We start from the raw sequence: 27,548 nt of genomic DNA, 5'->3' as shown, positions 1-27,548 counted from the left end.
CTGGGAAGGGGGCTTCCCGGCGAGGGACTTTGGAAACCCCCTTTGAGGACCCCAGACAGCTCTGGATAGTCCGTCCCCAGAAGGTGCACGTGTGTGCACACAGGTGCAGCTGGGGGCTTCGCGCACCTTGGACCCTGCTCAGGAACACCTGTGTGGGCGGCCGGGTACCTGCGCGCATCTTTTCTCCACCCCGACCCCGGGGCGTCACGCTCAGCGGCCGCCGCCTTAGGGTGCTGTGTGACGCGTGCTTCATCTCTGGGGGGAGACGAGGTCCTCTTAGAAGCCAGGCCCTTAGCTTTTCCACCCACCGCCCCCAGCCGGATACGCTCTGCGTGGGCAAGAGAAAGGAGGCAAACTAACTTTTATTAAGGGCTCCGTGCTGGGAACCTTGCCTGGGCACGCTGCCTGGGCCATCTCGTTTAATGGCTTGGCACGTTCTTCCCAGCCCTTCAGCATTACGGTCTCGGTGAGACCATAACCTCCCCGCCTTCGCTCCGCCGCCGGGATGCCCCGCAGACCCGCCCTCCCTCCCTTCTGTGGTTGGTGTGCCCCGCTTCTGCCCCTGTATCCATCCCTGCTTCCCAAGCACAGCTCGGATTCCTCCCTTGTATCTCTCTGTCTGAACCCACGTGTTTCTTTACCCCAACATTTTTCTGGGTTGCTTTTTGCCTTTCTTTTAAATAACCAGAGACACGCATGTGAAGCTGAGGTCAAGTCACAGAAGGTCAGTTTTAGCTCCTGAATTAGAATATGGAATATAGGCTCACAGTGCTCAGCCCCATCTCTGTGCTCGGTAAGCACTCAGGAGTTCTGTTCTTCCCTTCTCAGCTCCCTCTCTCCCTCTGCCTCTGGCTTTCCTCCTCTGAGGACAAGATGTGCAGCAGAGGCCCACACAGAGTGCCCGGTGCCTTGAAGCACGCTTGTGTCCCGCTCAGCCGAGTGGGTTTGTCGAGCCAGGGTTTGGAGGAGGCAGGGGCCCAGGGTGTGGCTCAGGGGCCCTGCTGGGTGCCCCCCCCCCGCCCCGAGACCTAGCGAGAGACTGTCCCAGCTACCTTGTTGTTTGCTCTCTTTCCCTGACATTGAGGACTTGGCATTTCACACAGGAAGGACTCAGGGTGGGGCCCCCAAGGTCTCTGCACCTTTGTAGATGGGCATTCGCCATTCCAGGACCACGGGGACGGTCTGTGCCCTGGGTTCCAGGGCCTCCTGAGCACAATAAGATTTTAAGCTGCCCTGAGCTTTCAGCCCGTTTGCGTCCGAAAAACAAAGGCCCTTAGTCAAATCCGTGAGCAGCATTTCATGGCACGCGGACGTCGGCCGTGGGTGCTGCTGGACGGTGGGGGTTTCCTCTCCTGGGACCCCAGCGCATCCGCACACGGCCTCCCCCAGCTGCACCGCCAGCTACCTGCAGGAGCCACCGTAGCCGTAAGGGCAGCTCTTGGCAGAATGCGCCAAATTCTCTGAAGGTGCCGAGAAGGTGGCTCCTGGGGAGCTTGAAGAATCCGTCTCGGCAGCGGCTGGAGCCACACTGTGGTAGGAGAAGTGGGCGGCTCCTCAGAGGCTCTTGTGCTGCAAAGGGCAGTTCTGCCCCCGGGGTTAGAGGGAAAGACACATCCCACCGAACAGGCAGGCAGAGGCACAGTATTTTTGTGTCAAAGCCTCTAGTGGGCAACTCAACGAAGGGCGGAAGGCAGCTGTTCTCCAAACCCACCGAGGGCAGGATGTGGGGAATGACCTCAGGGCTCATCGTGAAGGATCTGGGGTAGATCAGAGAAAGGACTTTTCCTGGCGGCGAGGTTGGCTAAACGTGGGGAAGGTTTGCCAAGAGAGGCGGGGGGGGGGGGGGCATGGAGAGCTCTTTCCTGGGAAGCATTTAAAATAGCACCAAGTGTCACAGCTGAGGACCAAGAGGGGTCCTGCCTGAAGGCAGGAGAAGGGACTGAGCAAGCATCGCCAAGTGTGTTCTCCAAGCAGGAAGAGCTGGGAGTTGCTGGACCACTGGGGCACACAGGGCCCTGCTTCTGGCCGGGGCGGCTGCCCCCGTGATGGGCTGGGCTGTCAGCAGCGCCCTCCTCGTCCTGTGAGGCCCTGGACGTGGGGCCAGAGTCAGCACCAGGAGGGACTCTGTGCTGAGGGAATCCCGGCCACGCCCCCTAGAGGCCACATTTGCAGTGGACGCCCCCAGCCAGCCTGGGCTGCTCTCTTTCTTTCTCTCTCTCTCTTTCTAGAGGGGACTCTCAGGACTTTCAGCGAGCTCCAAAACTGGGCACAGAGCTCTGGGGCAATCACTGCTCAGCTGGGCTGGCCGGAGTTTTGCAGGAGGAGCTGGACTGGAGGTGGAGAGCCTGTCCTGTTGTCCTTCCCCTTCTGCAGAGGACACGGGGCCCCTGGGTTCCCTCCTTTCTTTTGGTGACGCAGTGTGACTTCTCTTCCTTCGTGGCTCCAATATGTCAAAACTTTGTGGCAGGAAAGAAACGCAGGGAAAACCATCTGGGAAGTAGGTCACCTAAAAACAACAACCTGACTGTAATTGAATTAGCTCCTCACAGGGCTGTCTCCAGAAGAGCCCAAATCCAGCGGCAGCCTCCTCCCCCTGCAACCTCCTCTCCATCCCCTCCCCCCACACCTTCCCTCCTTACACGGGGAATTTCAAAATGCAACCCTTGGCACAAATTATTCCAATAAAACCCCATCAGGCAGATAATGAAAACATCACGACGTGAGCAGGCAACACCGCGGAAGCCAAGAGGTAAAGGTGGTGGATGTGGAAATAAGGGGGTGTTTGCTGTTGTGTGGCTTTAGCAGACCCCCCCCCCCAACACACACACACACCCGCCGTCTGGTTTGCGCTCCGCGGTTTTGTTTTCCGGATTCTGACAGTTGATGGGTGCTGTCCTCCGTTGGAGTTTTGGGTGATCCACTCGAGCCTCGTCCGTTCCGCGGTGGCTTCCTGGATCCCAGGCGGCCTCCACGTGGCCACTGGGTCAGCAGGTACAGCCCGGGTCATCCAGACCCTCACTGGCAAGAGGAATTCACCACAGCCCTTGCAAGGGCCCCGGCCAACAGTGCTCGGAAGGTCCCGTCCGCTCACAGACTTTGCCAACAGCCAGCAAGTGGTTCATGGCACGAAGGCTGATGGCGGGCTACGAGTTTTTCCATTCCGTGAGACTATCGTTCGTGAAAGAGGAGGGAAACAAGAAACTTCTAGAAAGGACACAGTGGCAAGCTTAACTTCTGTTCCTAGAAACACCATGAGACCAGCCAGTAAAGACACACAAGTTAGCGTCTGTCGTGAGGACTGTCTGCCATGTAAATAAAGGGCAGGATTTGTCCGTCAGATCCAGTCTCTTTCCCTGCCGAGACGGCGGCCCACGGAGATAACGAGATGTCACCCTGTGACTCGCCTTGGTCTCCTCAAAGATTGGGATCTTTTCTTTTTTCCTTTTTTTTTTTTTTTTAAGATCGCACTTCTAACCACACGGCAAGTGTCCACACCACCTACTGGTTGTCTGGAAAGCAGCTGGTTAAGAAGGGGCAGTCAGCGGTCAAGGACACCTTGCCAGTTTTCAGACAGTCTCGGGTCTACCTTCTCAACCCCCAGACGGCACAGATACTGTCCCCTTCTAGGCGTCCAGGGGAGAAAAATCCTCTTTTCGAGGACGCCCGGCCGCACACCCCGATCCATTTTTCGTACTTGCTCAGGACTTGATCACCAACAGATCACTCAGGGTGGATCTGAACCGCCCACCGTCTGAACCGCAGCCAGACGTGCTCACTCCCACCCCAGCCTGGCCGGGCCCCGACCACCAATGTGTCAGCGTCCTTGTTCTCAAGTTGGCATGGGCCTGGGCCAACGCTTCAAACGCCGTCCACTGACTTGACTGTAGAATCAATAACAACTTCCTTCCGGCCATTTCGTTTGGAAATAAGCATCTGAGATTTGATGCATTGGGTCTGGTTTGGTGGAAAGAGTGCAGACTTTGGAACTCAAATGACCTGGGTCTGCATTTCAGCCAGGCTGCATGCTGACCACGCGGCCTTTGACAAGTGACAGCCCGGAGCCCCAGTCTTTCTGTCTGCAGGCTGGGGGCTGCAGTAGGAGTGGGGGGGGGTGCAGAGGGGTTCAAGGAGGGGGCGGAGCGCCAGACCCCCAGTCGGTCCTCATAAAGTGTTAGCTCCCTTCCTTTCTTTGAAGGGTGTGCGTGTGTGTGTGTGTGTGTGTGTGTGTGTGTGTGTGTGTGTGTGAGTGTGTGCATTTCGTGTTAAGGCTGAGCAATCAGACAGCTAGGGTTGCCGACTAAAAATACAGGGCCCCTGCCTAAATTCTACCTTGAGATAAACCATGCATAAGTACATCTAAGTAGCACAAGTACATCCCAAATGTTGCATGGTCCATACTTATAGCAAAAGATGTAAAACATTATTTGCTGTTTATCTGAAATTGCAAATTCAGCCGGGCATCCGGTAATTCTGTTTGCTAAATCTGGCAAGCCTGGCTGGAACAAGGTTTGTTTTTTCGGTTGTAAAGTTTGATTGACAGAAGCAGGTATGCTTATGGGGACTGTGGCCACGGTGGCCTTGGGGGCAGGGACTGTGTGAGGAAGAGCCCCAGGCTGTGAGGCCCAGCCCTCCACGCCTGACTCCCGACTCCTGACTTCCGTGTGGCCTGGTGCCTTCTTTCCCCTTCTCCTTGTGGAGATCCTTCCATGGCGTCAGGCACAACTCTGAGCCGCAGGCAGTCCTGGCTGGGAGCGAAGGTGACAGCCACAGCCTTGGCCCAGTGGAGCTGCCCACAGGTAGGGGGTTGACCCCGAGCCCGCACGGACCTATACAGCCCTGGAGAGAGCCTGCTGCTCGCAGAGCGACGGCTACTCGCTGACCTGGGCACGGTGCAGCGTTCTCTCGAAGCCTTGTCCGTTCGTTTCACGGGTGACATTGGATCTTCCCGAAACAGGACCCAGCAGAGCTCAGGGCAGCTGCTAGACCCCTGCAGACCCGCCACACTGCCATGAACCCCGTGTACATTCTCCGCCCCAGCGCCCCGACCCTCAGGCACTGCTAAGCCGCCCCTCCCCTCGCCCACTCAGCACCACCCCCAGCCCCCTCCAGTGTTTACGCGGCCAAGTATATCCCGGTCCTCCCGTCCCACTCGGCGGGTGCTGTGGGTCCTGGCCGATGCTGGTGCCGGCGGCAGAGGGAGACCAGTAGGAAATGGAACTGCTTTCCTCCCCCAAAGACCCTCTGAGCTCTGCTGGCAGACCCAATCCCTCGTAGAGAGCACTGTTTTTGGTCCAGTCTCATTTGTACTGAGGTTCCCTCCAGGGTTAGCTCGGGAGACGTCTCCCACCGGCCTCTTCCGAGGGGCCTTATTTACCAGAATCCCCTTGGTGTGGCATTTAACGTCTCCATTAACATTTCGTGCATCTTGCTCATTGCGCGCCATGGGCCCTCAGAGACCGCCGGGGTGGCGGGCGCTCAGCAGCCCGCAGAAACGCCAGGCTTATTTTAATTGGTTTGAAACTGTCGCTGTCGGCCACAGAGGGGTCCCTTTCCTTGAGTAATGACCTGGAATTTGGTCATGCAGCTTTTATTAGCTTGTAACACCGAACGTGGGACCGTGCGAGATCAGAGCAAGAGCCAGGCACACATCTGCCCTCCGCGGCGCACTCGAGCTGGGCACACATCTGCCCTCCGCGGCACGCTCGAGAAGGTGCACCAGCCACACAGGACCCGCGTACGTGGGAAAGTGCTGCCCAGTAGATGGCAGACGGTGCTTCTGGGGGGAGAGCGCCTTGAATGAGTTTCTGACATTCCAGGAACAAGTATCTCCTGCACACCCGTGGACCTGCCAGGAGGCACCTAGGAGTCAGCCGCCGGTGGCAAAACCACGGTCCCCTCAATTGGGGGAAGGGAAAGGTGGGCTAATGACTCGTCTACGCATTCTCACTTAATGCTCGGGTTTCCTTGTCTGCTTGAAGGTGTCTGCTTGCCAGAGATAGGAAGCTTTGCTCAGAAGACCGTCACCCCGGGCTCCAGGGCATCGTGACTTTTCCTTGCATTTGTTGAGCAGAGGAAGCACCGGTGGTCCAGAGTCTAGAATGTTCCAGCACATGGTTCCCTCCCCACACCCTGGCCCTCCCTTTGCAGTGCACGAGACTTCTGTCGGCTCAGGCTGGTTGTAAGGAAAACGTTCGCGGACAGTTGAGGGAGCAATTCTAGACTAGCTCATCGTCTGTTAAATGGAGGGAGGGTGGCAAGGAAAATCTGGTGCCTTCCGTCCATCAGTCTGGCCCTCCCGGCCACCGGCGAGTCTGTGGAGTCGGAGTGCATGAGGGCTGCCCTCCCGGCCGCATGCCACTCATGTGGCATCAGTATCTCTCACTCCCTCAAGGGGCTCACGATCCAAGCACCCTCATCCAAAGAAAATTTGGAGAATTGTGATAATTAAGGCAAAATATAATAACTGTGTTCCTCCACCCTCAATTAACAACAGTTAACATGTAGCTATATTGTGTTGTCTTTTTTTTTTTTAGGTTTGTTTATTTGAGAGAGAGAGAGAGAGAGAGAGAGAGAGAGAGAGAGAGAGAGAGAGAGAGAGAGAGAATTCCAAGCAGGTTCTGAGCTGTCAGTGTGGAGCCAGACTCAGGGCTCAATCCCATGAACTATGAAATCACGACCTGAGCTGAAATCAAGAGTCTGACGCTTAACAGACTGAGCCACCCAGGCACCCCCTACATCGTCTTTTAAAATAAGATAAAAACAGAGAGGGAGGCACACCGTAAGAGACTCTTAAATACAGAGAACAAACTGAGGGCTGCTGGAGGGGAGTTGGGTGGGGGGAGGGGCTAAAAGGGGGATGGGCATTAAGGAGGGCACCTGTTGGGATGAGCACTGGGTGTTGTTTGTAAGTGACTGGATTCTACTCCTGAGACCGATACTACGCTGTATGTTAACTAACTTGAGTTAAAAAAGTAAATTAAAAAAATAAAAATAAAGGAAGCAGTGTAGACAGGTTCGATCCCCTCTGCCCGCTCCCAGCCTCACCCCGTGCCCCCCAAACACTCGCACCCAGGAATAGATTCAGCGTCCGCTGTTTTTGTCCTTTGGAGAAAACATTTACACACACATGACCGTGAACACTAAATAGATAGTTTTCTATGTCTTTTTAAAGTGCACGTACGTGACATCCTTCTGGAAACTGCTGCACTCATTCCGCGTGGTGTTTTCATGGCTCCTTCCCGCGGACGTGGGTGTTTCCGACCCATTCCCTTTACCTGCTGTGTGGACACCTGCCTTAGGAATCGGCCACTCTGTCTTTATCTGCCCTTTCCTTGATGGATACTTGGTTGTCAGCACTCCACTGGGGGCAGCGCCACCCAGCGGGGCCCGGAGCCTGTCTCCATGTGTCCAGGAGATGTGTGTGTACCTGGGCAGTGAGTGGCTGGGTCTCAGAAAGTTCCGGGCCCTGGTCCCAGCCCTCCGACGTGTCTGGACCTACCTGTGCTGCCGTGCTGTCCTCGGCGGCCCTGGGATTGCCAGTGTGTCTGCGCGTGTCCACTCAGGCACTGAAAGACAGCACCTTGCCGCGTCTGAGTCCCCAGTGCCCGTCCGTCTTCCCTCCGTGTGTCGGCGAGCTGGACTTGAGCAGTCTGTATCTTGGAGAGGTTTAGGGCAAGAAGTGAAACCCATATACTTGTAAAAAAGAGAGAGAAAGAGAGGAGGGAAGGAGGGAGGGAGAAAGAAAACCGTTTACCAGCGTTTGGGCCCCCACTGCCTGGACCCCACTTCACGAGCGACCCTGACCCACGGCCTCCACGGTGACAGGCTGAGCAGCTGTGTTCAGGGCCTGACCCTTTGCTGCCCTTGGAGGCTCTCTGGCCATCAGAGCCCTCCGCTGCTGGAGATGGGAGAACAGGCAGGGGCGTCCCCTGGGCTGGGGGCGTCTGCAGGGCTGGAGACCTGGGGGAGGTGCTGCAGCCACAGGCCCCCAGGGATTTCCCACGGGAGGCACAGGCACCCGGCCAGTGGTGCAAGCATACAGGCAGCCACACTCAGGCCAAATCCACACTCCACGTGGCATCTCCAGGGGCAAAGAGAGGCCGGCCGTGCCCTCCCTGCCCCGAAGGTGTTGCTGGACCCTCCCAAGCCAGGCCAGGCCTCTCTGCTCCTCCCATACCCAGGGCGTCGGGGGCGAGGACCCCAGCTGGGAAGAGAGAGGTGAACGGGCCCAGGACGTGAAGACAAAGTGAGCGAGTGATGCGTAGCAGCCCGTGCACCATCTCGCCATTGCTCTGTCCCCAGACTCGTGCTTTGGAAGTGCAGGGACCCCCGTCCCCTCTCTGGCGCTGCTGAATTGGCCCCTGGAGCTGCCCACCCTACCCTCTTCCATGAGCCTGCCCCAGTGGGCTTTGGAGGGTTTCCCAGGGCTGTGCATAAGGACCTTAGCTGTGAGGGAGCTCGCAGTGCAGATGGGGAAACCCAGTCACCCAGAGGCCCACTGTAGCAAGAGCCAGGACAGGGTGCCATCACAAGGCATCTCATGCCAGATTCCCTGGGCTCAGGTCCAGGCCAGTGTGTGGTTGTTTCCCTGTAGAGTTACTGGAAGGGTCACATAGCCATAAGAAGGTTCCAGGTGTCCTCATTGCCCTAAGCCCCTGGTCCTGTCTCTCCCACTGCCTCCTCCCCAGGGAGGAGTGTGTGCTTGGGCTCGGGCTCGAGGAGGACCGGACCACGGCAAACACGCAGTTTGTTAACCCAATAAAATCTCAAGTTCATGAGCAGGAGGGTTTCCTGGCCTGAGCCTGACATGCTACTTGGGACGGGTGGCATGTCCCCATCCTGGGAAGGGTCCTGTCACCCAAGAGCCAGCTGCCATCCACCCTCCAGGTGGGTCTGGCTGTCCACCCTCTGCCTGCTGCACCCTGTCCCCATCAGAGGTCCTCAGGCCATGCCCTGTGGTGTCTTCTCCGCCTAGCCTAGACTCAGGATGCTTGTTGTCTGTGTCACTGAGAATCTCCAGTCCCTCTTCTTTTTTTTTTTTTTTTTTTTTATATTTTTTATTTTTTTTATTAAAAAAATTTTTTTTCAACGTTTATTTATTTTTGGGATAGAGAGAAACAGAGCATGAACGGGGGAGGGGCAGAGAGAGAGGGAGACACAGAATCGGAAACAGGCTCCAGGCTCTGAGCCATCAGCCCAGAGCCCGACGCGGGGCTCGAACTCACGGACCGCGAGATCGTGACCTGGCTGAAGTCGGACGCTTAACCGACTGCGCCACCCAGGCGCCCCTCCAGTCCCTCTTCTTAAAGATCGGCTCTGTTCCTGTCTCCCTTACATTCTCCCTCCTTCTCTGTCTCCTGGGACTTTTCCTGGTGTGCCTAATTCCCGGGGGCCGCTTCGGCTTCTGGGACGCGGCCCCACCTCGCTGCACACACACGACCCTACCAATCGATTCTGAAAGCAATTCGTCACAGTACAGTGGTGCTGGTAACTGTGGCATTTTGCTTTGTGGTTATTGATACATCATTGGGACTGAGAAGCAGTGCTGGGGGGGGAGGGGGGCAGCACTGGGCGGGGCACAGCGGACAGGGTGTGGAGACAACTGTCCTGCAAATGCCAGGGAGCCCTGCTCTGGCAGGGGGTCGGGGGGGGGCAGATTGTGAGACTCAAGAGGAAGCTGGTGCCAGGGGCTGGGACATCAGCTGACAAGAGACTCAGGGTCAGTGCGTTCCTGGGCTCGTGACCCTGCATTCCTTGCCCCCAAGGGATGGCTGGCCCCTTGCTGCCTCCTCTGCCCTTTCCACTCCATCGAGGGGCCCAACTCCTCTGGAAGTGCAAGCTGGAAAGACCCCCAGAGGCGTTGAATCAGCTGTGGTTCTCCCGAGAAACAGGACCAATGGGAGCTGTTTATCTATCTGTCCGTCCATCCATCCATCCATCCATCCATCCATCCACCCATCCATCTGTCCGTCCATGCAGCCATCCATCTGTCCATCCATCCATCCATCCATCCACCCATCCATCCGTCCACCCATCCATCTGTCCATCCATCCATCCGTCCGTCTGTCCGTCCATCCATCCATCCATCCATCCATCCATCCATCCATCTATCCATCCAGCCATCCATCTGTCCGTCCATCCATCCACCCATCCATCTGTCTATCCACCCATCCATCCATCCGTCCATCCGTCCGTCTGTCCGTCCATCCATGCAGCCAGCCAGCCATCCATCTGTCCGTCTATCCGTCCATCCGTCCGTCCATCCATCCATCCGTCCGTCCATCCGTCCATCCGTCCGTCCATCCATCTATCCAGCCAGCCATCCATCTGTCCGTCCATCCATCCACCCATCCGTCTGTCCACCCACCCATCCATCCATGCATCCGTCTGTCCGTCCGTCTGTCTGTCCATCCATCCATGCATCCAGCCAGCCAGCCAGCCATCTGTTTGTCCATCCATCCATCCACCCATCCATCTGTCCGTCCATCCAGCCATCCATCTGTCCATCCATCCATCCATCCATCCATCCATCCATCCATCCATTTATTCATCTCTCCCTTCCCCCCTCCATCCATCTTTCTATCAATATACTTGTCTTATCTATATCTATATCATCTACAACTATATTTGTATCTACCTATGCCTATACGATATACATGATGTAGATAGATAGATAGATAGATAGATAGATAGATAGATAGATAGATAGATAAAGAAAAGAGATTTGTTTCAAGGAATTGGCTGGTTGTGGTGAGCCAGCAGGTTTTGATGAGCGAGGGTGAAGGTCTAGATAAACTGTAAGGTCTGTACCTTACAGCCAGACCCCATGGGCTGTGGGCCCCCTTCCCCATGGGTCCCAGAGCCTGTCTGATATTGTGCGTCTCACTGCAAGAGAGCAGCAGGGCTGCGAGTGGCTGGGAGCCTCGAGGTGGCAAGCAGGGACGCTTTGTTATAACTTCTCCCAGCCTGATGCTCCTTGGTTGCAGCGTTGAAACGATGCCGTTCCCATGACACTCTGTCCTGTGATATTTTTAATCAAGAGCGCGGGAGAGCGTGTGTCTGATGCACTCCAGATATTCAGAGATTGAAAATGGTTTTGTTCTCGTGTTTTCTTTTCTAAATGCAGCGTTAAGTCAGAACGGCCAGAGGAAGATTCTGCCAGCATTTCCCTTGAGCTGGTCTGCAGACCCCTTCGGCTGGGAACCTGTCCCAGGAGCTCTCCGTCGGCAAACAGGTGCGCATCCCCTCACGTCGAATTTTCTGCTCCACCCGGAGCTGGTTTCTGGATCCAGGTTCCTGGATCGGGGCTTCTCGGGGGCCCAGGGGCTGGGAGTGGCTGTCTCTGTGGGCAGCAGCGTGGCACTTCGGCAATGTGTCAACGTGGCGTCAGCTGGGGGAGCCGTGGTTGGTAGAGAGGAGGGTCCGCCCCTCCCCCCGCCGCTTGGTTCCTGAACCCTTCTGTGTTTCCTACCTGCCCTTACTCAGTCCCGTTACTAAAATGCAAATCAGCGAGTGCATAATAGATAATTAATAGACTGATCAGCCAGCAAGGGAGGTAAGTAGATAAATAATTTTAATCATCCTTGGGTTGCCCATAAATTCCCTCACTGCCTTTTTATTAAACTCTCTGTTTACAGGAGTCATTTATATTGCATGCCATTTTGCAAATCCCTTCCTTGGCGTCTCCCACCAGGTCTGACCTGGAGTGGGGGCACCGTGTGACAGCCAGGGTCTTTTTCCGGCAGGGCCGGGCGCTGGCACAGGTTTCGAGAAGCTCTGCCCAGGGAGCAGGGGTGGGGGGCGACAGGGAAGACTGTGCTCAGCTCCCCGAGGCCTGCCCTCTGCTCCCCAACGTGGCCGCAGCCTATATTTAGACAGACTCAGAAACCTTTATTATGCTTGGCACCTGTGCCATAGGTATGAGCTCACTCTCCTCCCCAGGGATGGCCTCCACCTATTAATAGCCTTGGCTGAGGCTTCCTCGCTGCTCCGAGTGCCAAGAGAGAAAGTGGGTTAATAAATATAAAAGAAAACTCCCTTAAGAGGGCCTGGGGCCAAACTCTCGCCCAGACTCTCCAAGACTGGTGGCTGATGGGGCCCAGAGGGGCCCAGGGTTCCCTTTACCCAGCCTCTCCTCCTCCGACCAGTGGTCCGATGCCTGGCTGGCAGGTGTGAGGACCGGCGTTGGAGCAGTGCTCTGGGTTTCCAGGGAGCTGGGATGGTTGAGGCACAGGTGGGCAAGGCCGCCACCCAGGTGGGGCGGAGGAAGGGGTTCAGATGCGACCTGGGTGCATCTGGTGGCTAAGGAGATGGGGGTGCATCTTGGCTCTCCTGCCTCCCCCTTCCCACCGCTACCATTTCTCTGTTGGTTTTCGCTGGTGACCTTGTGCACCTACAGCATGGAAGAGAAGGAGGGAGTGGCCCTTGGGGTGGTCACTGAACAAGACGAGTCTCTCCTCGCCTTCTACCCCATTCCCCGGGTCTGCAGCAAGGATAGTTTAGCCTGAGTTAGAAACACCTGTGAAAACAGAGTGGCATCCCAGGGAACAGAGCAGGGAGGGGACGGGGAAGCTCCCTAAAGACAGGTGTGCCCAGGGTCAGCTCCTAGCCGAATTTCAAAGTGTCTGCGTTCGGCACTCTGCACAGACGCGCAGGCTGCCCCTGGGCGAGGGAGTCCTCATCTGACACTGCAGAGTGCCCTCGGGCCAGGGAATGGTTCTGTCCCTGTCTTGTTCATTCTCAGCCTGGTACTCAGTCAGGAGACACTCAGGATTCGTCCTCCTGCGGGTGGGAGGTCACTGCCACCCCGCTCCTTGGCGGCAGCCAAGGCTCCCACCTGGGGACGGGCAGCCTCCTGCCGCTGCCTGGGCCGGACGCCGGGGTCCACCTGACAGCTGGATGGCCAGCTGGGCTCACACCTGCCAGTCACGTCTCCTCCTTGGAGGGCAGCTGTTTGCCCAGGGCAGAGAGGGATTTCAGGCTGAACAGGTGGAAAGGCCTTTTTAAGTTGCACTCAGTGGAATTCGAGTCTGAAAAACGGCCCAGTGGAGGCTCCCTGCCCTTTCAGGAGTTTATTTAGCTCAGAGCCGCATGCCCGCCCTGCCTCCTCCCCGGCCCACACACTGGCTGAGTGGGAGGGAGAGACTGGCCAGGGAAGAGGCGGAAAGAGCTGATGGGGCAGATTTTCCAAACGCTTCTTCCCTCTGCTCAGTTCAGGGCAGGCTGGAGGGGCGGCCACTGAGCCCGCTTTCGTTGCGTTCCGTCTGAGGCAGGCGGACAGGGGGACAGGACTGTGCCTTTCGTTAGGACTTGGGGGCACTGGGAACGTGCGTGTTCGCGGAACCCGAGAGCGAGCCCTGTCGCGACAGCTCAGCGTCTCTGGCATCTCGGGTCATTCGGTGGACGTTTTTAGGGCCTCTTGTCCGTTTCTGCTTTGGGGGGACTTGGGGCAGGTGGAAAGGGAAGATAATGAATGAAGACCGGAGCATGTCGGTGGTCCAGCCAGTGGTGGACACCACAGCAAGGCTCCTTGCTCTCTGGGACGCGCTGGTCCACGGGAAGGACTCCGGTGGGGAGGGGATGCCCCCTCGCTCCAATAAGAGGCCCCCAAGTCCGCAGGGTGTTGACATCCACTGCTGTGGTTGAGCCCCTCACACATCCCCACTGCAGATGAGGCCCCGGGGGGCAGGAAAGGAGGGGCCGCGACTGGAATTCACACCTTCTGGGGCTTATGACCCTTGCTCAGTGTGTGAAGCACAGAAGTGGTTTGTCCGTGGACCACCTTGAAGCAGCCGTGGCCAACTCGCCTCCTTGGGCAAGAGGTTCGTGCAGAACAGAGAGTGGGGCCTCTGAGCTGGGCGCCCCGGGCCCCAGGAGGCTGAGTGAGGGTGTCATCACTGGGGCTTGCCTGTGTCCTTGGTTCAGAGTCTACACTGGACGCCTTCGTGAGGTTGAGCTGCAGTATTTGCCTGTGTGCACACGTGTGCGTGAGATGGGGGGGGCGGGGAGCTCCAAGCAGACTTTCTGTCTTAAAAATTCCTCCCTAACCTGAAATATAAGGAAAATAGGAAGAAGGTGATGCTCTGGCCCTGTTGGTGTCAAAGTAGTAAGTCATACTGTGTCACGTTATGTCACACCCTTAGAATGCCATGGGACGTCCGAGCCGGGAGGGCCCCGGGGACCATCTTGTCCAGCTCCTTCCTTTTTGGGCCAGGCAGGAGACTGGGCTCTGAGAGGCCCAGGGCTTCCCCCAAGGCTCGCAGCTGGTAGTGGAGGCTGTTCTCCCGCATCCTCCTCAGGACCCTCGAGGGGTGGCGTCCCTGTTTCAGCTGTCATTGCACTGAAGGTGACTCTTCCAGGGATCAGTGGTCTCGTGCCCCTGGTCCGCCTGACCTGCCTGTCGGGGCCGGGCAGGTGGAGGTATGTACCTTCGGTGCCGTCATCAGGCTGGCCCCTGGCTTCCTAAGTGCAAAGTGTCCAAGCGGTGCGGGCGTGACCTGTCCTGGGAGAGGGCGTGACAGAGGAGCCAAAGGAAAGAGCTGAGGGCTTTGCTTCTCCCACAGACAGGGACGGGTGGATCGAGCTCCTGCCCCCACAACATGATTCCAGACCTCAGGTGCCAGCGGCACCTTCGGGGAAGGGCAATCGCAGAGATGAATCCGGAAGGGCGGCTCTTTGGTTTGTCTTCCTCCTCTGGGGCTAGGGGGGTCTCAAGGCCGTTCTTAGGATCGATGCTTTTCTTTTTAAATAAAAATGAGCTCATGGTACCTTTTCTTTAGTACATAAACAAGGCATGTTCGCCGTAGAAAAGTACGGACGAGAAAGCGAACGTATAATCCGACTGTCAGAAATTACAGATCTGTCCATTGTTTGGTAACCCGGGTTTTTTCTGGCTGTTTTAGCCTAACAGCATCTTCAGGAGCGTACTTCTAGGTGGATTGTCACCTCGCTTTTAATGCATGCACGCTGCTTCATTACACAGAGGTGTCATCATTCACTTACCCAACCCCCAGGTATGCTTCCGACTACTCTGACAGGCATTAGCCTCTGACCCCGCTTCCAGAATTCTCTGGCACACCTCAAGAAACCAGAAGATTAATTTCCCAAATAGGAATCAGGAGATGATTATTCACATTCCAAAGGAGTCTGCAAACATATCCTCCAAGAGCTTCTTTGATGAATGGGCTCCCCCGGGGCATCCAGACGTGCTCCCGTGTGTGGGATCCCGGTCCACATCCAGCTGCGTGGAGGGTGGCCCCCGTGGCCTCACGCTCCCACCCCTTCCTTCATGGAGGCCTTTCCCGGGTCTGCAGAGCGCGTGTGGGCGTGTGCACAAACCAGCACGCGCACACCCGCACCCACGCACACACATACACACATGCGTGCCTGCCTGCATACACACACAACGTCTGGAAGCCTGTCCCGTGATGGGCTGAAAGGTGATGATAATTTAATTCATCGTTAATCACATCGTTATCAGGTGGTCTGCCCCTGGCAACCATTCCCGGGGAATAAACTGTCATCTCTCTCTAAAAGATAAAGGGAAGTCAGCATTCATGAGGTGAGGCAGGTCAGGGCCCCCAGGCCGTGTGACTTATTATTTAATGAGACAGAGACATCTCAGAGGAGTAGAGACTTCAGGGGACTTTTAGTAAAACCAGGTCTGAAAACCCCACATCCCAGCCTGCAAGCCAGCGTCCACGGGGGGGCGCGTATGGTGGTGTCGCCATCTGGGAAGCAGGGCTATAAGTTCCCCTAAATGCGTCTTTTCCCTGATAAGCCGTCTGCACCCACAGAAGAGCAAAGGCCCACCCACGGGAGAACAGTGCCCACGGGTAAAGCATTAGTGCGTGTTCATATGACCGTATACCCAACAGTCCATAAACACATTTCTGGTATATTTGTGTTCAATTTCAGAATACCTAAATTATACTTGGGTTTATATTTAATCATGTATATAAACATAAATATAAATATAAATATATATATGTATATATACACACGCACCCACTTAATGGCTATATTTTTAAAATAACTTACTGACTTGAAATTCATAGGACGTAAGATTACCAGCTAAAGTGAACAATTCAGTGGCACTTGGCACAGCCACGATGCACAGCCACCTCCTCTGTCTGGCTCCCAGACATTCCCATCACCCTGAAAAGACCCCTCACTCAGGTGTATTTAAAAAAAAATTTTTTTTTTTAACGCTTATTTGTGAGAGAGAGAGAGAGAGAGCGCGCACAATTGGGGGAGGGGCAGAGAAAGAGAGGGAGACACAGAATCCGACGCGGGGCTCGAACTCACGAGCGGTGAGATCATGACCTGAGCCAAAGTCAGATGCTTAACCGATTGAGCCGCCCAGGCACCCCCCACTCAGGTGTATTTTTATTAATGTTTAGTTACTTTGTTTTGAAAGGTGCCCTACCTACCACCAGCCCTCCCCCTCCCTCCCCTAAAACCAACAACTTGAGAAAAGCTGGGCAACTTCAACAACGTATGGAGTCTGGGATTGGACATCATTCATTCATTCACTCATTCTTTCAGGACATATTTATGGGGTACCTGATGGTTTGAACCCTGGCCCTGTGTCTTATTAGCAATCTCAGGCAGTTACTTAACCTGTAACATCTGAGCTCCTTATCTGTAAATCGGGACAATAACATTCTTCTCGAAAGGCTCTCAACAGGATGGAGGAAATATTAATTGTATGTGAAGGAGCTGGGACAGTGCCCAGCGTGTGGTGAGGGCTCCGTGTACGTATGCCTCTTGAAATTTTATTTTTAATCATGGTAAAATACACAGAACACAGTTCAGCGTCCTAACCGTGTTAGAACTCTTTCCATCTTATAAAACTGAAACTCTGTCCCCGTTAGACTCTAACTCTCCCTCCCACTCCCCCGGCGCCCACCGTCCTGCTGTCTGTCTCTGGATTTGAGACCCCAGGGACCTCACACGTGTGGAACCCTACGGTGCTTGTCCTTCTGTATCTGGCTGACGTCACTCAGCATCATGTCCTCCGGCTGCCTCCATGCTGTGGCGGGTGTCAGGAATTCCTTGCTGTTGATGGCCGAGTGATACTTACGGATGGACCCGCCTCGTGTTCGCCCGCCCTCCATCATGGACGCCAGGTGGCTCCTGCCTCTTGGTGCCGTGAGCCACGCTGCTCTATGTAGGTGTGCCTTTTTATTCATCTGTCTTGACATGATGGAAACCGAACGGATTTGGAAACTCACTTACCAGGGAGGCTCTCCTGTTCCCCGCCTCACATCCCCGCCACCCACCCACCTGCAGAAGACAGGCCTTGAGACTGCAGGACTGAAACCCCATCAGGGAGCCCCTCTGTGTCAGTCTGTTCGGGGCACATCTTTGCAGCTCTCTGTCTGGAAAATAAATATGCCCAGTGGGAGGCGATTCTCCCGCTGACTTTGGATGAGGCTCGTGGGCCCGTGGCACCCGGGAGACTTCGCCTCCTATTAACTGCCCACCCAGCTAGCTTCCACGTCCCGACAGACGATGCGGAGAGGCAGAGGTCCAGAATGACTGAGCGGGGTACACATGCTGCTACAGCCTTGTCTTGAGATAGTGGGGGATGGGTGAGCAGGGACCCACAGAGCCCCTGGGGGCTCCCCCAGGCTCCCCTCTGAAGGAGGTGTCTCCTGGCCTGACTCCCAGGGTCGCTCCCTGGGGCCTGAGTGCTCAGCCTGGGGGGTGGGCGGGACGAGGAAGGGGTGGTCCAGAGGCCCACAAGGTGTCTGGAGCCCAGGGCAGCAGAGAAGAGAGGCTTGTCTTCCCCAAGTAAATGCCGGAACGGGGGGCCGTGTTTCATCCTGACAACCCTGAGTCCCCTGTGTGGGATTCTGCCTGTAAATGCTGTGCGGCCACAAAGGTGGGACTTTCTGGGAAGGAAACGCTGAAATGTCAGGCCGTTCTCTCCTGAGACCCATTAATCTCTTCTGGAAACACAAAGCAAGATCAGTCCCCACTTCAGTCACCAAGCTCCCTGGCGCTGAGTCACAGGGGGTTTCTGGTGTTTCCTTCCGAGCCTGAAACGGGCCTAGAGACTAAGACACCTCGAGGAGTCGGTCACAACAGGCAGATCAGTGACAGCGGCGTCACAACAACAACGTAGCTTTCGCCCAAAGTGCTTCCTTCACCGGTTCTGGCGGAGACACGGGGCGCTGACCCGGGGCACTGACCGAGCATCTGGTAGATTGCTCCCGTTATTCATGTTTTAGGCCCATTTTACCCACATGTGGATTCTCCCCTCTTTCGGGATCCCCCACCCCCACCCCGCCCCGAAGGTGTAAAAGTTTTTATCTCACTTTTAAGAAAGGAAGGATATTTTTGTTAGAAATCAGAGCTGCCTTTTAGCAGGATCGGGTCTTCTGTTCTGGAGTGATGTCACCGGCTTTTCTTTTCGATTTGCCCCATCCCTACTGGATTCCTGGTGCTCCCGGAGGAACACTGAGCTGGCAGGGCCTGTGTTCGTGAACTCGGGCTGCTGTCATCAAGCGTCAGCCTGGACGGCTTCAGCAACACCATATTTCCTCACAGTCCCAGAGGCTGGACGTCCAAGGTCAGGGAGGCAGCAGGGGTGGTTTCTCTGGAGCCTTCTTCTGGGGCTCGCAGACGGCCGTCTTCTCTCTATGTCTTCACATGATCATCCCTCTGTGCACGTCTGTGTCCTAATCTCTTCTTATAAAGACACCAGTCACACTGGATGCAGGCCCACCCTTGTGACCTCATTTTAACTTAACCACTTCTTGAGAGACCCATTCCCAGATACAGGCACATCCCACACAGTGCTGGAGGGTTAGGGCTTCGACATGTGAATTTGGGGGACCCAATTCAGCCTGTGACAGAGCTGCCCAGCATCGTGCCTGGGTGAGCTGGGCCCTGTCCCCCGGGTTTGCTTTAGGAATGACGTTCCCCTCCAAGTCCTCCTGTGTCCTCGGTCCTGCACGTGGCCTTTTATCCGTTAGCTCACTTCCCATGCCCATCCTGTCTCCCCACGCCCAGCTGCATCCGCTGCTGGGGAGAGTTTCAACCCTGCTGAATCTGAACGAGCCTCTCCAGTTCCAGACCTTTGTCCTCCTGCCTGCGAGCCTTGCCATCAGCAGGATGCTGGTGTTCAAGTGCAGCCGCCCCGCCTCTGATCGATCCACAGCACCAAGACAGTCTGTTTACTTCTGTCTCTCCTGCCATCAAGGTCAATACCGTGTGGCCTCTGATGGGGTTGGTCGTCGCCCGCACAGAAGACCTCCACCCCCGTCCATATCAGCCCCCGGCCCATTCCCCACAGCCCACACTCAGGGTGCGTGACTGTGGGGCAGAGACAGGACGGGCAGTCTCTATTCCTCCTGATCTGCCCGGCGGCGTGTGCCCGGTTCCGCAAAGGGCTGACCGGGTGATGAGAGAACCTTCTCAAGGCCGTCTGTCAACTGAAACCTTGCCTTGTGCTCTGTGCCTTTGCCCACACTGTTCCCTTGTGCGGAGAGCCCTTGTCTCCCTGCAGAGCTCTTTGTCCTCTGATATTCCACCAGGACATCACCTCCGTGAAGCCAGCTTGGCACACCCCCGTTCACATCCCTGCTGTTCGGGCCTCATTTGGCCCTGGGCTCACCAGCCACAGAGCAGTGCCGGCCTGTCTTCTCCAGCAGGACAGGGGCTCCTAGAAGCAGAGATTTGTTCAATCTCACCCTTGCCCCGCCCCCCCGCCCCTCACACACACATTCACAGCCCCTGGCACAGTTTTGGCACCCAGGAAACCGCCAGTGGAATGTAGCCGTGGCTCCTTGGCTGTATGGTGCCACTCAGTGGTGCACTGCCTGAGACGCTAATCCTCAGCCTCTCTTCCTGCCCCCAGAAGACATTTCCAGTGTCCCGGGCTGCCTTAGTATGCCTCCCGCACCTTCCCTCCACTGTGGGTTTGCTGTAACACTGCTGAGTCAAGTGCCCTAACCCAGATGCATTTTGTGTCTGCCTGGTGGTGAGCTCTCCACTGGGAGAAGCTTCCGGAAGGAGGCACTAACACCCGTTATATCTTCCCAGGCTCGTGCTTTGTTTTGTAATTCGTATGCTCATTGGGTTTGTTTGTTTTCAGTTTGACCATTCCCATACAGCAGAACAGACAAACGGGCTTTTCTACTCAACTTCAGAACAGTTTCTAAGGAGCAGTTGGGGTGGGGCAGGCAGGGCTACTGAGGTACCCTGTCAGCTTCTGTGGTCCCTGGAGTCTCTGCACGGGCATGTCTGTTGTGACTAAAACATGACTCAGGGCTGGCCCCCCACATCCTGAAAAGGACACCCCATCGTGTCCTGTGGCCACCCTGCTCTGCGGCCACAGTGCCGGGTGACAGCTCTTCCGGTCTCCATGTGTTTATCCGCCATCACTGCATTCCTCGTGGAGGCCACAGCCCCACCTGCTCCCAAAGACCCCCAGAGTTGCTGGAGATGATTGGGAAGGGTCCCACTGATACCATGGGGATGCCCCCAGGAAGTCACATGGCCCTGGAGAGGCGGGTTCCACCTGCTGGTGCAAGGGAGGACCATCCCGGCCCTGAGGTTCTCCTTCATCTCCAACTGGTCAGCTCCCAGGCGGGTGAAGGTCACCTGGACCATGGGGGGCTGGATCCCGCAGGGGCTATGGAAAGTGCAACAGCTAAAATCTCTGAGAGGCAGTCCAGAGTGTCAGAGGTCTGCTGGGGGCCATCGTCATTCCTCTCTGGTGTGATCCTAGTCCTGCGGAGCGCCAGATGAGGAAGGCAGCAGGCCTCGGAGGGCACTTTAAGAAAATGAACAAATAGAGCCACTAGCCAAGATCAGGAAAGAACCACAGCCAGTGGGGGAGGGCAGGAGAGGGAGGCGTGGAGGGGAGGGGGAGAAGTAGGGAAAGACGGAGGAGGGGAGCAGGGGGAGGAGGGGGGAGAGGAGGGGGGAGGAGGAGAGAGGGGGAAGAGGGCCATAGCAGGTGGCTGTGGAAGAACACCACCCAGTCTGGGCACGGACTCTTCTGTCAGGTGCCTTCCTGGGAGCCCAGCCCCCTAGGTAGGCGACGCAGGGAGGACCACTGTCCTCCAGGTCAAGAGCTGTACCCTTTCTTCAGCGTATTCCTTTTCCTGACATTCTCATTATCATTTTTGCACGTGTATCTAATATAAAGTCTGCCCATAAAGTAATGAAACACGGCTTGATTCTGGCAAATGATGTGATTATTACATAATGAGATTAAGTGCCCTGAACCAATACAAAAATCCAAATCAGATTGTGTGTGTGAGTGTGTGTGTGACATTGGTAGCTCTTTTTTTGTTGTTGTTGGGTGTGTGTGTGGGGGGGGATAAAATTAAAAAAAAATTTTTTTTGCTGATAGCTGGTCATTTTTTAAAAGTTCTTTTGTATTTTCTTTCTGAGTCCGCACGTCTGCACACTGAGCCCCCATAAATTCTGAGCTGTGGAATCTGGCTGTGTCAGCAGTCTGCGAAATGAATTGATATTAAGTGTAACAAAAGTCTCTCTAATTCGCCTCGTGTCTGCCTCTGCCCTCCTGCAGCCCCTTCTCGACTGCCCCCCCCACCCTAGCCCCCCACAAGCTGTAATTGAAAAGGGGAAGAACGGAGATGGCCATCAGCACTAGGAATGATACTGGTTTGTCTAGTACGTAAAACGTCTTGAAGTCTTAATTTAGGAAGAGCTGCACTTTCCCACCGCCCTGCTACAGACAGAGGACACTCCCTAAGATGCCCCTGCACTCCATACTCCCCGGCACCCCCAGAAAGCGCTGTCACACAGGCCACACGTAGACATGCCGGCCGTCTTCACACTCTCTCCAGCACACTTGGCCAGGACACAGGGGCGCCACATCGGCCCCTGAACTGTGCCCCGACAGCTGCTTGGCCCACGGGTCCCTGTGGGAGGCACTCGGCATATGATGCAGTGAGGAGTCTGGGAGGAGACGACAGGGCAAGAAACTGAGTGTGAAGTGGCAAGAATGAGCGGCTGAAACTCAGGGAAAAAGAAATAACACAAAACATAGACCAACAACTTCTGCTCCTTCAGTCAGCACCTTGCCTGGCTCATGCTCAGACCCCACAGTTTGGAGCTTGGGGTCAGGCAGTGCTTATCCAGGGCTGCCGGTGGGAAGCCCCTCCCCCTTTCCTGAGCTGGAAGTCACTTGCTGGAAAGGAATTGGCTCCCACCCAAGATGCACAGAGAGGCCAAGGCAGCAGGCACCCCTCCTTCCCTCCCTTCCTCCCTCCCTCCCGTTGCCAGGTTATGCATTAATTTTTTTTTCCTCCTGCCCTCCCCACAAAACGAATCTTGATTTAAGAAATCAGACCTGGCAGCTGTATCTCGTCCTTAACATGCTCCAGTTGCCAGGATCTGGAAAATCTGCTGTGGGCAGGCAGGATTGCCTCCAAATGCATTTCTAGCATGGTGGATTTTAGTGAGCACACACCCGGCAGAATTTATCTGCATCCTGCACGTCTCATTGGCCCTAGCCACTGGTGCCAGATAAAACCGGAGCCTCTGAGAGGATCCCCAAGTCTGAGCACACCCCATGGTGGTCATCCTCTCTCATGGAGCCTCTGACGTGGACCGGGCACCATCGGAAAGGCGAACTGGGCTGTGAGCAAAGCTTCTGCACGTCTTTGTCTCAGTAGAAGGTCAGGCTGTTTGAACTGGGCACTGAGCTCTTCGTATCCACCTCCGGGGAAGAAGTCTCTTCCTCCTGATGAAGAAAATCTGGGAAGTTATTCAAATTCAGGTTTGGTGGGGAAATGAATTAAAACAAGTGACAGGCAATCATGTTTCGAATTTGATGAAGGCAGATCAGCCGTGGCACGAGCCTACACAAGCACTAGCTGCTGTCTCCAGGTGACAGATGAGTGCCATGTGTTTCTAGGCAAGGAGCGCAGAGAGGCCCTGTCACCATTTCTAATAAATTTTAACTCCCAGGAACTTGGGAGGTGATTGGTAGCTCAAGGCACCTGCCGGCCACTGTCCATGGTGCTGAACCCCATGCCCTCCCACAGCACCTCTGTCTTTCCCTGTTTCCCTGAGAAGCAAAGGCACCAGCTACAGTAGGGCGCGGATACTTGGTGCTAGGACTTGATGATAGGTGTGCCCAATCTAATCTGAGAGACTGCCCTCTGGTCCAGGACTCTGCCAAGGGGTTTCAAAGGCAGAGAAGCTGTTAAGAAAAAGCAGCCATTTATTGAAGGCCAGTACAAAGCTGGCTCAGTTTGCCCTGTGTTCCCAACCGTATGAGGGCAGCCATGTGGCCACAGTTGGAGAGCCTAGTGGCCTGAAGTATCAACATTTACCTATCCCAGTAGCTGGTTGGGTGACCACGTGTGAGTCTGTGTCATTCTACCCAACCCCATGCCGGCTGAGGGTTCTCTCTCGGCCCTGTTTCATTTCCCCACCCCATAACATCTGCTGGCACTGAACTGCTAACCAGGGGGAATCCCTGAAAGCCCTTCCTGTGTGTCTCATCTCATTTGGGGACCACACCATTGACACAGGGCAGATCTTCACTTGTTTGGCACCGCCTCCCAAAGCAGCAGATTAACGAAAGACCGACACGGTGAGAGCAGCAGACAAGAAGCTGGGGAAATTCCTGCTGGCTCCCGTGTGACCTTGGACAGGTCACTACCTCCCCACATTCTCAGTTTGCTCACCTGTAAAATGGAGAGATGAGATCTTCCCCGCCAACCTTAGGACTGTTGGAAGGATCAAATGAGACAATATCTTTAAGTGGCTTTGAAAAACTGTGGAATATAGTGTAAATGTAAGGCAATAATAATAACAGCCGTGTAAAAGAAAAGAGGCTTCTGAGATCTCCATCTCTGATGTTCCAGCCAAGCAGGCGCTTCAGAGGCCTCCTTTGGTCGGGAGGGTGGGGAGGGAGTAGATATAAAACCCCACAAAGCCAAAGCAAGGCCTCGGGGAGGAATGGTCTTTTATTCCAACTCCCACAAGAAAGGACGGATTCCAAAATGAAGTCTGTTTGCTTCTTACTTTCCTAAATAGAAAGGGAACGGGTGATTCCCCCGCCCCCAAATGCAGCTTCACGTTGGCGGAATCAGAATACAATATAGTCAGAGGTCTCTGGTGGCAGGACCAAGCAGAAGAAAGAAGGCAGAAGGATCTGTTCGAAGCATTTGGCATACTGCTGTTCTCTCATTATCCAGCAAGAGCAGCCCAGCGTTACCCTCCGCGGCATCGAACAGGGGCAGTACGTGATGAGAGAGAGAGAGAGAGAGAGAGAGAGAGTGTGTGTGTGTCTACAGTGCCAAGCCTACGTGTCAGCATAAATACGTTATCATTACAGACTAACGTTTTAATTCCTTCCTTCAACTGCTGTTTTTTAGCACCTTCTATGTGCTGGGGCCGTGCCAGGGGCTGGTGACAGCCTCTGCGTCCTCTGTTGCTTTCGTGCAGTGGGACACGGACAGTCAAAATAGGGCATAATGAGTACTCTCTGGCTCTGTGAAGGGTACGCGCCGATCTCCCTCCCTCCCCTCTGTCACACCTGTAGAAGCTCCTTAGGTCCTGTCCTCCAGTGTGTGCCCTGGTGTCCTTGGAACTCATGGCTTCCTCCAGCTTTTAGACAACCCCTCCCCCCTTAGCACCTTGGCACGACTATTGGCGGGTTCATAACAACACAGAGCAGTCCCCCAAAAATCGGTCACCGACGCAAGCCTCAGAATGAGGGATCCAAACTTGGTGGTGGGGCTCCAGTGCCTGGCTGTGGGGGTTCTAAGTTACAGCATATCTCATTAGATTGTGGGAGCTAGCTATGGTCCAAGCCACGTCTCCAGCCCAGGAGTGGGGCTGGGCATTGCTCTTTGGTAAAGTTTTCACATCAGACTTTCTAAGTCACATGCTGTCCCAGTTTCCCCCAGCCAGCCTGCAAAGGCTGTCCGCTTTCTTCCTACTGAACACAGAGGAACCACATGCGGCCATCCAGAAAGGCTCTGGGAGTGGCCAGGGGGAAAGGGCTGGGTTCCTACTGTGATCCATGAGTCCGGGGACTCTCCCACACTGCTGCGGGTCCCTGAGAACAGAGATCAGAGGAGGGAGACTTCAGAGAAAGCCCAGTGTTGGGTCCTGCCTTCCCAGGCCGTGAGCCATAGAGGCTCTGCAGGTCCTGTCACTGATGCAGTGTGGGGCTATTAGGTTCGAGGGGCTGTGCCAACGATACAGGGCTCTGGGCTGTGCCCTCAGCCCCACTCCTCCTGCCTGGAGGAGGAGGAGTGTCCCCGACCAGGAGCTTTTGCGAGGCACTTCAGTAAATTCCCACACCCCAGGCAGAGCACTGCAGATACCTCCAGTATTTGATTACAAATCCACGCGGGGCCAGCTAACCAAATGCAACCCCACAGCAAGTTTCTTATCTCCCACACTCCAACTCAGCCGATGAAGTTGTCCCAGAATGCAAAACGTGTCACTGTACAGGGAGCCACGGCTCTTTCCCTATGCCCAGGGCACACACAAAACAGAAAACAGCCTCACAAAGGAACTCCAGTGACTGTGTGCTTTACTACCCGGCCATCAGAGCTGACATTCATGCTATTAATTTAGAACACATTATTTCTTCTCTATTAACTTGCACTCGTTTGGGGCCAGCTTAAGAGCCCCTTTCCTTACATGCAGGCTGGCATCGCATCACGGTCCTTCACTCTCCTGGGCCTTACCACCTCCCAGACACTTGGCTTCTCATCGCCTGCAGTCCCCGGAGTGGGGGAGGAGCTTGAGGAGAGCTTAGGCACGTGAATCCCTCCAGAAATGCAGGAAGCCCTGAGCTGATCCGGCAGCCAAAGAGCCTGCCTCACCCTAACATAGATCGCCATCCAGACGCACCGGCCGTTTCTGGAAGAAGATGGCCAGCCTTGTCAAGGGCACAGTAGCCAGAGCTGAGGGCATGGGGAAATCGATTTTGCATGTATGGTGGAGCCTTTCCATCCACCCGTCACCAAACCCAGAGGAGAAGCCTCCGGAAGTGAGATGACGTGCACATAATCCGTGCTGGTCCATCCACCTTGTCGGAAACTCTAGCCTCTCCGCTTTTGGGCAAACCTTACTCCTAGACTTCAACTATTTCTCTTGGGCCTGGCCTCAGAAGGCCCTCAGCGAGGGTCATTTGCGTCAATCTTAGATTCCGTTTGCTGGCCGCTTGTGCTCGGGACCTGTCCCTTGACGGTGTCCAGGATGAGCACCACAACAGCCAGCATGCGTGGGACCCACCTGTCCTTACAGGCATAGCCTGCTTCCCTCACATGCTGTGCAGAGGCGGGGTTAGAGCGGTCCCTGGCCACCCCCAGCCCAGGGTTATTAGTTATTTTTAGCAATCAATGTTATTGATGCTGTGTTCCTTAGAGAAAGTCACCAGAGAGCTGTCCTTCCAACTCATTACATTTAGAGTTGAACTATCCCCTTTTTATATAAATCCTGACACATAAAGATAAAATACACCACTTTCTGGGGGAAGCTCTGAACCAGAGGCTGAGAGCTGGGAGGCAGATTTAAAGATGAGTCCAAAAGAGGAGACCCTGGAGGCCTGTTGCCCTGAGCCAGGAAGCTGTGCGGGGGGTCACGGTCGCTTCCCTGGGAAGGGAGAAGGCAGGGAACAGAAAAGACAGGTGCTCTGGCAGGGGGTACTCAACTCTGGGTGGCCAAGAGCACAGGCAGGGGCTGCTGTGGTCAGCTTGCCTGCTAGCTGGTGAGGCCCAGCAGGGCCGCTGCGTCTCAGTGCCCAGTGGTCAGCAGAACTGGTCCCAGCCTCACCGGCCACCTCTAGGGGAGACACAAGGCCTGGTCCTCGAGAACATTCTACACGCCTCTCCATGCCTTGCCGTCAGCTTCTCAGCCTTGATGGGACAAAGCCTCGGGCCAACAAGGGCTCAGGAATGACTGTCCGCACACACTGAAAGCCATCAGTTTGGGCTTGAGACCACAGGGGCCGGGAGAAGTCCCTTTCTATGCCACAGACGGGGTTTCTCTGGGCGCACGATGGGCGGTACAAGGCTGGAGACTTTACACGTCCTGGCTGCGTAATCTCCCAGATGGGAAAGCGATAGGAGCTGCCCATGATTGATTTAACCTGGTTCCCATGTGGGCCGCACCCTCCCCCGCCTGCCCCCCGCCTTCGCCCCGCTGCTTGTCCAGATCACCGTGCGGCTTCCACTGCGCCCACACCCGCCGGCTCCGTTTCTAGCACAAGCCGCTTCCTTCTCTCTCAGGGCTCGTGCCTTCTGTCAGGTGTTCCTTGTGTGTGGAACACACCGGCTCTTCCGTTCTCCTCTGATGAACTCGGATCAGGGAAGGTGTAGGGTCAGATACGTCGATTTGGGGGTCATCATACATTAGGGGAGCTGAAGCATGGGGCGAATAAAATACGCCAGGGGCGTGTAGCCGTAGGCTGAGAAGGTCAGCCAACGGAATGCCAGGCCCGGGAAAGCCAAAGGAGCAAGGAGCCGTGGGCTGCAGGGCGGGTGGGGGACAGACGCAGGCGCAGAGCCTCAGGAATGAGGGAGTGCTCCGCG

The 27,548-nt window shown here is 55.5% G+C and overlaps 1 protein-coding gene across 4 annotated transcripts in view; it reads left to right on the top strand.

Annotated features, from left to right (window-relative positions):
- RBFOX3 (RNA binding fox-1 homolog 3) overlaps positions 1–27,548 on the top strand; it is a 417,949-nt gene that overhangs the window by 224,338 nt on the left and 166,063 nt on the right. For 3 of the 4 annotated variants that reach the window (XM_086688216.1, XM_086688214.1, XM_086688215.1), the window contains exon 3: positions 11,126–11,233. The exons of the other annotated variant lie outside the window; for it this stretch is intronic. The gene's annotated coding sequence lies outside the window, so the exon portion shown is untranslated. The remainder of the gene's footprint in view (positions 1–11,125; positions 11,234–27,548) is intronic. 4 annotated transcript variants of the gene reach the window in all.

This window comes from Puma concolor, chromosome E1 (genome assembly GCF_028749965.1).
Source record: "Puma concolor isolate L17-30 chromosome E1, mPumCon1.1.hap2, whole genome shotgun sequence".
Lineage (NCBI taxonomy): Eukaryota > Metazoa > Chordata > Mammalia > Carnivora > Felidae > Puma > Puma concolor.
The sequence above is the reverse complement of the archived record's forward strand: the minus strand, read 5'-3'. Positions and strand labels throughout refer to the sequence as shown.